This window comes from Pinus tabuliformis, chromosome J (genome assembly GCF_031772625.1).
Source record: "Pinus tabuliformis cultivar Carrire ecotype Pingquan chromosome J, CPIR1, whole genome shotgun sequence".
In the NCBI taxonomy this organism is placed as follows: Eukaryota; Viridiplantae; Streptophyta; class Pinopsida; order Pinales; family Pinaceae; genus Pinus; species Pinus tabuliformis.
Window position 1 is genome coordinate 1485215364 of NC_142295.1, and position 11442 is coordinate 1485226805.

An 11442-nucleotide genomic window follows, 5' to 3' on the forward strand; every position below is an offset into this window, starting at 1 on the left:
ACATGCAAAAAGGTCAGTCGAGGGGTGATTGTGGGCCTCATAAATACCATAATTCCCTCATCATATTCCTTAATTCCAATATTTTCTTCTATCTTTTTCCCAGGGAAAATTTTAAGAACCCCCCCAAATTTACATGTATAATAAATGGGCGAATCTCCATGGTATATAGGAAAAATGGAAGGTGATTTTATCAATAATATGATAGGTATATATAATTTTTTGGCGAATCTCTCACCAGGAATGGCGAATATTTTACTCAATTATAAAATCTTGTGTTTATTGAATACACAAATGAAATCATTTCATTTCTTTAAAATATCTTTTGAAATCAAAATTACCGGGTGTAGGATAAAATTCACCCATGCCATTCACAGAAAGCATGAGAAAAAAACCTAATACTATATATAAAACCAAGAAAAATTCAAATTCATCACTTCTAGGGACCTCGTAACCACCCTGCCAATACACAAGTATGTTCCTATTTGCAATTAGAAAAATTACCCAAATTACAATCTGTTTACTACAACATATGTTGGAAAGTTATAGAAGGATGACTAGTGTAATAAATCCATTCCTTTTAGCCCTGGATTTGTTTCAGTTTAAAACATAAGTATACAAATATACTTGTCCAATGTCTATGCTTTAACCATTCACCTTAAGATGTTTTTACAATATAATTTCCTAAGTCTATTTAATATCTTCATTATCATAAAAACCAACCTATATCCATCTTAACTCCACATCTACCACTCTTAGGGGGATGAAATCTATTTATCCCTCTGAGCACTTGGTAGACCCAAAATTAAGATGGATCTAAGATGATAGAATTTCCCCTTTAAATAGTTTATGCTCACATGAATACCATGGTATTACCATGGGTCAATACCATGGGTTATCATAAACCTGGAGCTTAAAAATTACTATTAGTAATTTATAAAAATTAATAAAATTAATAGTTGATTTTTATTTTATTTTTTATTTTAACTAAGCTAAAATGTTTAACATACATTAAATTACAACATCCATTTTTACTCTTGATCGGATCAAATAGTTTTTCACTCTATGCTAGTTTGCATATCACAATATTTGATACCTCTCAGGGGTTAGTAGATCTAGAGTAAAATGGATCTATGTTGGTTTAATTCCCCCATTTAAATGGGCTACATTCCTGGGTCAATACCATGTGCCATTTTGGTGAATACCATGGGTCAAACCATCTGCCATTTTTATTTATATTAGTACTAATATTAGGGTTAATAATGTTTTTTTGCATGGTATTAATAACAATCTAGTCCATGGTATTTGTCCCATAGTATTTTGCCCATAGGTTTCACCTAAATATAATGCATTTTTGAGTGTTCGTAAATATAAGGTGACTTATGGAGTAAATATAAAAAAATGTTTTATTTGTTTACCATACCTCTTGTTTATCTATATTTTTATTAATTTACCATACCTCTTTTACAAATATGGTATTTGGCCCATAAGATTCACTTAAATAAAACCTCTTTCTTGAGCCTTCATAAATAGAATGAGGGTTATGGAATAAATATACAAAGAGGTTTTATTTATTTACCATGTGTCTAGTTTATTTATATTTTTATTTATTTACCATACCTTTTGAGTAAGTATAAAAAGACGTTTCATTTATTTACCATACCTCCACTTTACTTATATTTTTATTTGTTTACACCCTTGCATGTATACAAGGTGACTTATGGAGTAAATATAAAAAATGTTCTATTTATTTACCATACTTCTCATTTATTTATATTTTTATTAATTTACCATACCTATTTTATAAATATGGTATTTGGGCCTTTGGCCCATAGGATTCACTTAACTAAAACCTATTCTTGAAAATGGGCGAATGGATTCACTTAAATAAAACATATTCTTGAAAATGGGCAAATGGAAGGTTGTAACTCCTAATTTCAAGGGCTAAATTTACCTTTTTTACCATCTCCCTTAAAATAAGATGGGCTATTTGAGGTGATTTGTAAAAATGTACTATGATACAACATATTCACCCACTAAAAATTTAAAACCCCTTAATTTCGCCAAAGGGCGAACATTCGCCCCTAAAATTTTCTATGCTTTTTCCTATGTTTTGATATATCGATTTTCATAGTATAGTATTTTGAAGTAATTAATTTATTTTTATCACTTTGTTTCACTGACACATTGATTAAGTTATAAAAGTGCCTATTTTTTCACATCTGGATTGTTATTGAAAATAAGTACTCTATCACAATTGGGATTTGTTGTTGTTCCTTGACCTGTTCCCAACATAATCAGGTAATGCACTGTTATCCCTGCTAAATTTAGCAACATCAGTGAAGTCGATTTCTATCTGGACGAGGTCATTTCAGACAAGATCCTTGATTCTTTGATCTAGACAATATTAAGCCCTTTTGTAACTGAAAAGAGCATCCTAAGAATCTTTAGATTCTTAAAATTTCTCTCTGTTAAGAATAATTGTTGTCTTTTTCATTTATGATTGTAGTATAAAAATGAGGACTTATGTCCCGAGCATATGCTTTTCTGAATGTAATTTTTGTGATACATATTCTGAAAATCTCATTCACCATGGTAATCATCCCCTTTTTAATAAAATTAAAGTTTCCATTATCAACAATTAGCTTACTTTTCTAATCTCTCCTTCAAGATAGTGTGATTCTAGTGGTTAGGGCCTGCTTTTGGAAGAGGCTTTGTCTTTAGCTGTAACATTAATCTTGTGTTTTTCTATGGAATTATCTCTTGTTATATTAATTTTGGGATTGAATGTTTACTTTATAATCACAATATTGGTTTACAAATATTGTTGTTCGATAAGTTAGTTTGCATTCATTGTTGTTCCTTGTAGGTTATTGCTAGATCATTTCTATTCTTACAGTAGTATAATATTTTTTCATTGGGCTTGTTTCTTTTCATTACTTAGAATATAGTTTTGTGGTGTTGTTTCTTCATCTCAGAGATTGTTATTCCGTAAGTAGTAGCTTAATAGTAGATTGATTTCTTTGTTGTTTCTTGTTGGATAGTAATTAGAATTTAATGTTTGCATATTATTTCCAAGAATTACTAGTTCCTTGCAAGTCAAATCCTTCAATGTATGTTTCCATTTAAAGAGTTGATTCCTTTAATGTTGTTTCTTTGGTTGCTTCTTTAGTTAGCTAGTAGCACTTCCTCTAGCATAGACTTTGCAGACAACCTTGAAATATCAAGACGAAACCTTGGATTGACAGTTTAATGTGTGGTAGTTGGTTGTTCCTTTAGATAAATTAATTGTCCCAATAGTATGACAGCAACCTCTTTCATCCTTCTTATATGTGATATGAGAAAATATTATGACAAAGATATGAAGGAGATATGTTGAGCCCTATGATAGAGATAGAAGAATATATGTTGACCCCAGCCTTCCTTTCAAGGAAAAATTGAATGATTCTACTTGGAGAGTATTTTTTTACTCATAATGTTAATACAATTAAATGTTTTTCATTTTTTACATATATGTTTATGTTTTTCAAGAATAATCCAAATGGCATGGGTTTCATAGGGTAAAAGGAAAGGTTTGTGTGCCTCAAATAAATGCATACCAGGGCCTATAATCATATTAGTAGTGATATTATGATCGTTCCATCCTATGGGTCTATGAAATATTAATAAACTTTGTCGTGTAACAATTCCCTAATGGGCCTTAGTCTTGTCGTGTAACAACACCCTAAGGGGCCTCAGTTCTTGGGTATGACAGTGACCTCATTGGGCCTTCTTATTTGTGATAACACCATAATTCCCTAATGGGACTCAGTATTGTTGTGTAGCAATGCCCAAATGGGCCTCATTCTTATGGTCTAACAACACCCTAATGAGCCTCATCCTTATGTTGTAACAGTTCCCTAGTGGGCCTCAATTCTTGGGTATGACAATGGCCTCCTTGGACCTTCTTATCTGTGATGATAAAATATTATGACATATATGAAGGATATATGTTGAGCCTATGATAGAGATATCATGATAGACCTATGATAGAGATATCATGGCATAATTATTATTGTCATCAATCCACCTCACCCCTCCACATCATCTCTCGTACTTATTATTGTCACTCTTTCATACCCTTGTGTCATCAATATTTTTCACTTTTCGTGCCCAGTACCACCATAGTGTTTTCCAATGTTTTTTCCTATGAGGATATTTTCTCTTCAATGTATAAGGAAGATTCTAAATTTTGACGAAGTTCACTTTGTTCCCACATGCAAGGAGTATGTTTTTAACTTAGAAAGACTTGTTGGGCCATTCATCTTGAATAGCATACAATCCCTCCAGCAATATGAAGAAATGTTGGAGTTTGGCTTTGATTAATGAGAGAAGTGGAAATATGACCCTCATCATATAATTTCAAATAAAAGAGGGGATACTGATTATGCACCTTATATTCATGAAAGAAATCCAAAACTTGAGAAAATGGAAAATCAAGAAACATGGCCAGGCAACAAAATGCAACAAAGAATAGATGTTCAAACCCCTATAGTGAGGGAGAAGAGCTTGAAGAGAAATATACCTAAACAAATTGATGTTGAGATAGAAGACTCACAATTGCAAAACTTAGCAAAGGTTCAAAGTGAAGAAGAAGTATAGGTACAAGTTAAATTAACGAAGGGACCCTCATGAATCAAACAAACTAGGTTTTCAAATGTAGTTTGGAAACCCAGAGTGGTATACCTCATCCTTTGTTTCCACTGATTTGGAAGCATTGTAAATTGATTAAACTCCCTACCCATAGAAGTGTTACAGAGTAATTATCAACAGATTAAAGAAAGAATTCATCAAGTTAGAAGAAACACAACAACTTAGCTAGCAGAACAACCAACTCCAACTTATCAAACAAGACTACTCCCTACTATGGATTTAGAAAGGAACCGGTTAAAATTGTCCCTCATGCATCCAATTGTTCAGTCTCTTCCTCCAGGACCTAATTTTAAACCATTATATCTATTCATAAATGTATTTGATATCCCATTTCCTGTCAAGATTAATTTGTGTAGACAAGCAAGGGAAATGCTTTATAGTGACCTAAACAAAATCTATTTGACAGTAAGTAAAGCGGAAATATTTTGGAGAAAGTTTCAAATTAGTTCAAGAAAAAGAAAATTCTAGAGCACTGCATATTCACAATGAGGATTTTAAGAAGATAATTGTTAAATTTGGAATAGATCCAAAAAACATGGAAGCTATCAAAACCTATTGCAAAAAATAGAATTTGAGGTGCAGTCATTAAGGAAGAAGTTCAAAATTCTTGGGACTGAACATGCTCAAAAGACTCAATTAGCTCAGGTTGAGAAAGAGGAAAGAGTTGATGAGTGATTTAGTGGTTAGAAATAAAGGTATTTTCATTTTGCATGAACAAGTGGAGAGCTTAGAAAAATCAATCAAAAGCCATGTTTGCAATATTGTGTTCCCAAGTGAGTCAAATAACCCCTCATAGAAGCTTGCAAAAGTTATGGCATAACTCAAAATTTCAAAGGTTGAACTAAAGAAAATTCAGGACAACCTAACTCAGCTAAAGGAACAACTTGATATCAAGGAGAGGCAACTAAATATAGAAAAATAAAAAAATGATCAGTTGAGCACCAAGAACAAGGCAACACAAGATGAGATCAAGGAGGTAAAAACCAAATTAAAGGGAAATGTGTCTCTAATAAAGGTTAGAAAAAATGTTTGTGATGATATCATCTGGGAGGCTCATTTTATATGGGAGTATATTTATATAATTTCGTAATGGAAGATTATGATGAATGGGTGTGATATAATTATTGATGCGTGAAAGAAAAATGTACATAAAGAAGCAATGAAGGCTAAAAAGGTGATCAAATATTTAAAAGGAAAATATTCAACTAAACTAAAGGCATTAGATCTCATAGATATAGCTAGACTCATTATGGAAATCAGTAAAATGAATGGGAAAAACCTACTTCATAATCATGTTGAGAACAGATTAAAGGAGGTTCAAAAGTTAGTATCTTTGTTTGATTCCAAATTTATCTAAAGGGCTAGAGCTGGTCTACCTAATTGTTGGGACCATCAAGGAAATTTTCTTTCTCAAGAACTATATGAAAAGGAATTAGTGGTTTTTAAAAGAATAGAAAATGCAGCATAGGAAAAGATAGTAATTCTAAATGGAATAACTCTAGTGAATTATTTTCAGATGGACCTCAAACTTATTTGGTTGATGAAGACACTATTTGTTGCAAAACCTGATTATACAAAGCTTTCAAATTTGAAAATTTCATTCCAGAAAATGATCCAGTGTCAACTCCCAGATGAAGCACTTTGGAAGAAGTGTGAAAGCTTGATTACTCCTATTTAAGGAGAAGTTCAAATGGTGGAACCAAGCACCAATCCTCAAATTCAATGTTTTGCTAGTCATCCAACTCCTAAAAATGAGAAAATATAATTTTGTAACATTCTAAAAGTCTTTTTAGTTATGGATAGTTAAGTAGTTATATATGTTTTGACAGTTACCTTTGTAACTTATTTTGATGTAATATTTAAAAGACATGAGAACCAATGGAAAAGGGTTCAGAGTTTTTCCATTTTGACTACTTGTGTATTAATTTTGGCTTCATTGGAGAGAATAATAAAATTCATGAGGTTTTTTCTAGTATATGTTGGTACATTGCGATATGTGTTGTTTCTCTTATGTGTTTTCCATATTCATTTTCCTTCTTTGAAGCATGTGTATGGTCATAGAATGTTTTTTTTTTATTGTGTCATTTGATCTCCACTCCTTGAGCTAGTCGAACTTCCTTCGCCCATCTATCGAGAGAACATGTTTGAAGGTGGGAAATCCAATCCTAAAGGTATGTTTTTCATTGTGCAATTGGGTGCTTGAGCTTATTTCTCGTTGGGTACTTTGGGCATGGATTATTAGTTGACTTGGAAGAAGGGTTTTGATTGTAGTCATGTTCCCTCACCTTAAATGGGGGGTTAATCCTCAATCCTAATCCCATGGGATCTCCCCTAATGTCTTATAGCTTTAGGAAAGGAAGTACTTGGAAAACCCTGATGTTGGTAGTATAGTCCTAAGATTTCTCCCATCAGTGAAACTCTGTAAAGAGTGGGTTACCTTTACTAAAATAAGAGTGGGTCATTGTCCCATTGTTGTCACTTACTCTAGTATTTTTCCCTTAGGTTTTCCCTTCCTTAGGACCTTACCATATTTTGTGGTAACAAGAAACATTCCATCAATTTGGTGGGAAAAATTCTACCATTTACCCTAGGAGGATTTAATTTATCCTATCATGTTCCAACCATCTTCCAACCAGCTTTACAATTAGAACTTACAACATTTTTCATTACCTAAATATGGCAAACAAGGATAGGTTGCCTCTAATCCACATTGCATGAAATGAAAATTGACATATAAACAAAACAATATCTAACAAACGTATTGAAATTCAACAATTAATACTTCGTTCTCCATCCAAATAACAAAGTCGGTCCACTTTTCGTTTCGTAACATGTCCTTTTTGAAGTTTTTTGGATGATGACCATTTTTTTCCTCTTGTCAAAACATGGCACATGGTCTAGTTAAACTAATTAATATGCAAGCATTTATCTTTTTTCTAGAATATATATATATATATATATATATATATATATATATATATATATATATATATATATATATATATATATATATATATATATATATATATATATATATATATATATATATATATTATTTCTTATATTAAATATACTTACAAATGTACAAATCAAGGCTTGTAGACCTTTCTGGCCACTGTGATGTGTGGAACTTTGTTTCGCAAGCCTAGACTTTGACACCTTGTTCTGAAACATATACTAATTGAATTTAACTATGCACAAGTAAAATATAAAAAATGTTGAAGAAAATAGGTATAATCGTCTGAGAAAATTCAAATACATGGATGCTATGCTCACTGGAATTCCTTCGTTCATCCAACTTCTCATACATTTTTACAAGTTTTTTCCACACTTTTATACTTACATCAAATGGCCTTCTTTTGAGCCTTGGCTCCGGAGTTAGTTTTTAAAATTCTTTGTTTGATTACACCTAAATCTCTTGCATATTTTAGGCATTTGTCGTTTAACCTTTTTTACAAACCAACCTACGCCAAATTCAATCTCCATGCCATGAATTATTTCTCTCTATAGGTGCAACGCTATCTTTGAGAATGGAAAAATACAATGGTATTTGAATTTTTGAAGGCATGATTCCTTCAACCTATTCATAAAAAAATTCCAAGCATCTGATCTATAGATTTTTCGTGAAACCATGTCATATTCTATCCTTGTATCATAGATACTAATGCAAGATTCATAATATGGCATGGTGGAAGAAGAGATTTGTGTCCCAAGAGTACATTGGGCATTGGAAGTATTTGTTTCCTATTCCAAATTCTTAGTCATTATTCTTAATGATTTCCTCTTGATATTTTGCTCGATCTAGGAGTGGTTAAGGAATAAATTGATTCCCTTTGAGCTGATTTATGTGCTGCAATGTTTTAGTGGTTTTAGTTGATCATTTTTATTTGTATATAGTAAGAATTTTCAAACCCATACTCTCAAGTTTGTTAACTGCCTCCATCCCCAATATCGAAGCCAAGGCCTCTTTCTCCTAGTCAGTCTCATGTCCCTAGATATATAAAATACACATCCAGTCATCACATACACACAATTTTCCTAAATTTTCAACAAACCTTTATGATAATCAAACCATTATACACCAATACATGAATAAATATCCCTCAATTTAACCCTAAATCCACCCTATGTTCATGGAACTAACAATGCCTTCACAACTCCAATTTCTGGAGAAAAAAGGGAGAAAAATAAAAATCCCATGTAAGATTCATTTAAATACTTAAGATCCTTTAAAATGGATAGAATGGGTGGACTTCAGATTGAAACTGAGGTAGCGACAAAGGAGTCTATTATTTTCTCTCAGGGTCTACGCCTATCAACACTGAAAAAAATCATCAGAGGAGAAAGAGTCTAATTTTGTTTTAGTTCAATAGTTGCTAGGTATTTCATTTCAAAGTTTTGGCCCATGGGAATTTTAAAATTTCTACTCGCCCATGAACGAAAATTTCGATTTGCCCATCATGGACTTTAGTGCCAACTAAGGTCAAATAATGTGATCATGTTGAGTCATAAAATTCAACACAAATTCTACCTATTGCAGTGCCATCAAGTAATTTTTTTCCATCGAAAATTAAACATAGAAATGTTATAATAATATAACATTATTCTCAAATAAAATAAAATATTAATAGAATACATTTAGAAGAATAACCATAATTTCAATAATCCACTACATTTACTATAGAGTAATTTAATTAGATCTAAAATGATTGCATAAAGTTATAAATTAGGAACGAAACAAAATTTATATACACACTAGTGGTAAAGTGTGTTGCATGGGGAAAAATGTTAATCTCAAGTAATTTTATGTTGTAAGGAACAATTATACTCTATTCAAAATATAATCTACTAATAATTTGACCCCTACACTTATTGTTTATATTTTAGCTTGATTGATTCAAATTGTAGATTTTTTATGTTATTATTTTAGACACATTTACGTTGTTACATATTTACTAATCATTAGAGTAGAAACAATGTTAATTTTCTTAGGGCTAGAAGTCTCTGTTGTAGATAATTGAATTTTAAAACATTTTCAACATTTTTACATTGCATTCACCCCATATCATCATAAGAAATTATGTATAGAGAAATTTAGCAATAACAATCTAGCAGAACAGTCATAAGCCTGTCATGATATCTCTATCATAGGTCTCAACATATCTCCTTCATATATTTGTCATAATATTTTCTCATATCACATATAAGAAGGATCAAAGAGGTTGTTGTTATACCCAAGAATTGAGGCCCATTAGGGTGTTGTTACACCACAAGGCTGAGGCCCATTAGGGATTTGTTACACCACAAGACTAAGGTATAATTTTGTAGTAGACCCATAAGATGCAATGATTTTTACATTACTACCAATTAATTACAGGTCCTGGTGTGCATTTATTTGAGGCACACAAACTCTTCCTTTTACCATATGAAATCCATGCAATTTGGAGTATTCTTGAACCACATAAATTTATATGTGAAACATTACAAATATTTAATTATATTAATTTTACTTATGAGTAAAAAAACAATCTCGAAGTTTAATCATTCAAATTGACCTTGAAATGAGGATTGGATGTGCATTGTTGTGAAACAAGCCAAAATTGTTTGCTTCACTAAAATGCATGCCCTGACTTCATTTATTGGCCAATATGATTGATTCAAATTGTATATTGTTTATTTTACTGTTTTAAAAACTTTTTCATTGTTATATCTTTATTTTGAGCTTAAATGTTTATACTTTATATTTCATACAACATTCTAAGTTTTGCTTCAACTTGCCTTATGTGAAAGTTGTGTATAAGTGGGAAACATAATTATGTAGGATATTTGTCGGACATGATTCAAGGTTATATCTTATGGTTAGGTATTTTCCAATCATGTCCCATTTCAAATTTCATTACCAAGACTATAATTGGTTTGGCCCGAGAATGCATATTTGTTCCAACTTGAACATTGGCAAATATGATGAATTACTACATTGGTAGACTTGGATAAAGGAGAGAAGATTTCAGTTGAAAATGGTTTCTTCTATTATCTTCCACCTCACTATACACCTAATTTGAATGAATGATTTATTTACACTTGTGCACAATTTTTATGTCTCTTGGTCAAAATTTAAACTAATGACTTAAGTTCTTGAGTTGTTATGTTAAGAACAAAGTGAAAATGTACAAAACTGGCGTTAGAAAATGCCCGTTGATGAATATACATATGTCATTAATTGGAAATAATTCTATGGGCTAAAGACAGATGAATTTATGACCAAAAAAAAAACTCTTTCACATTCCTCAAATTTTGTGTCATTTTCTTGAAATTTAATTGACAAAATGACAATTTCTCATTTTTTAAACTAGTTTTACCCAACTCAAAAAAATTCCCACCATACCCTCATTCTTCCCTCTTTCAGAGTGATTTTAGTTGTAAATGGTGTGGTCCACTATTTTCCACCTCACTATACACCTGATTTGAATGGATGATTTATTTACACTTTTGCACAATTTATATGTCTCTTGGTCAAAATTCAAAACTAATGAATTAATTTCTTGAATCATTCTATCAAGAACAAAGTGAAAATGTACAAAGCTCAGATTAGAAACATTCCTTCCTAAGACTCTACAGATGTCATTAATCAGAAATAAGCATATGGGGTTGGAGACAGATGTATTTCTAACAAAAACATCTTTCACATTCCTCAATGTTTGTGTCAATTTCTTACAATTGATTTGACAAAATGAAAATTTCTCAGCTTTTAAA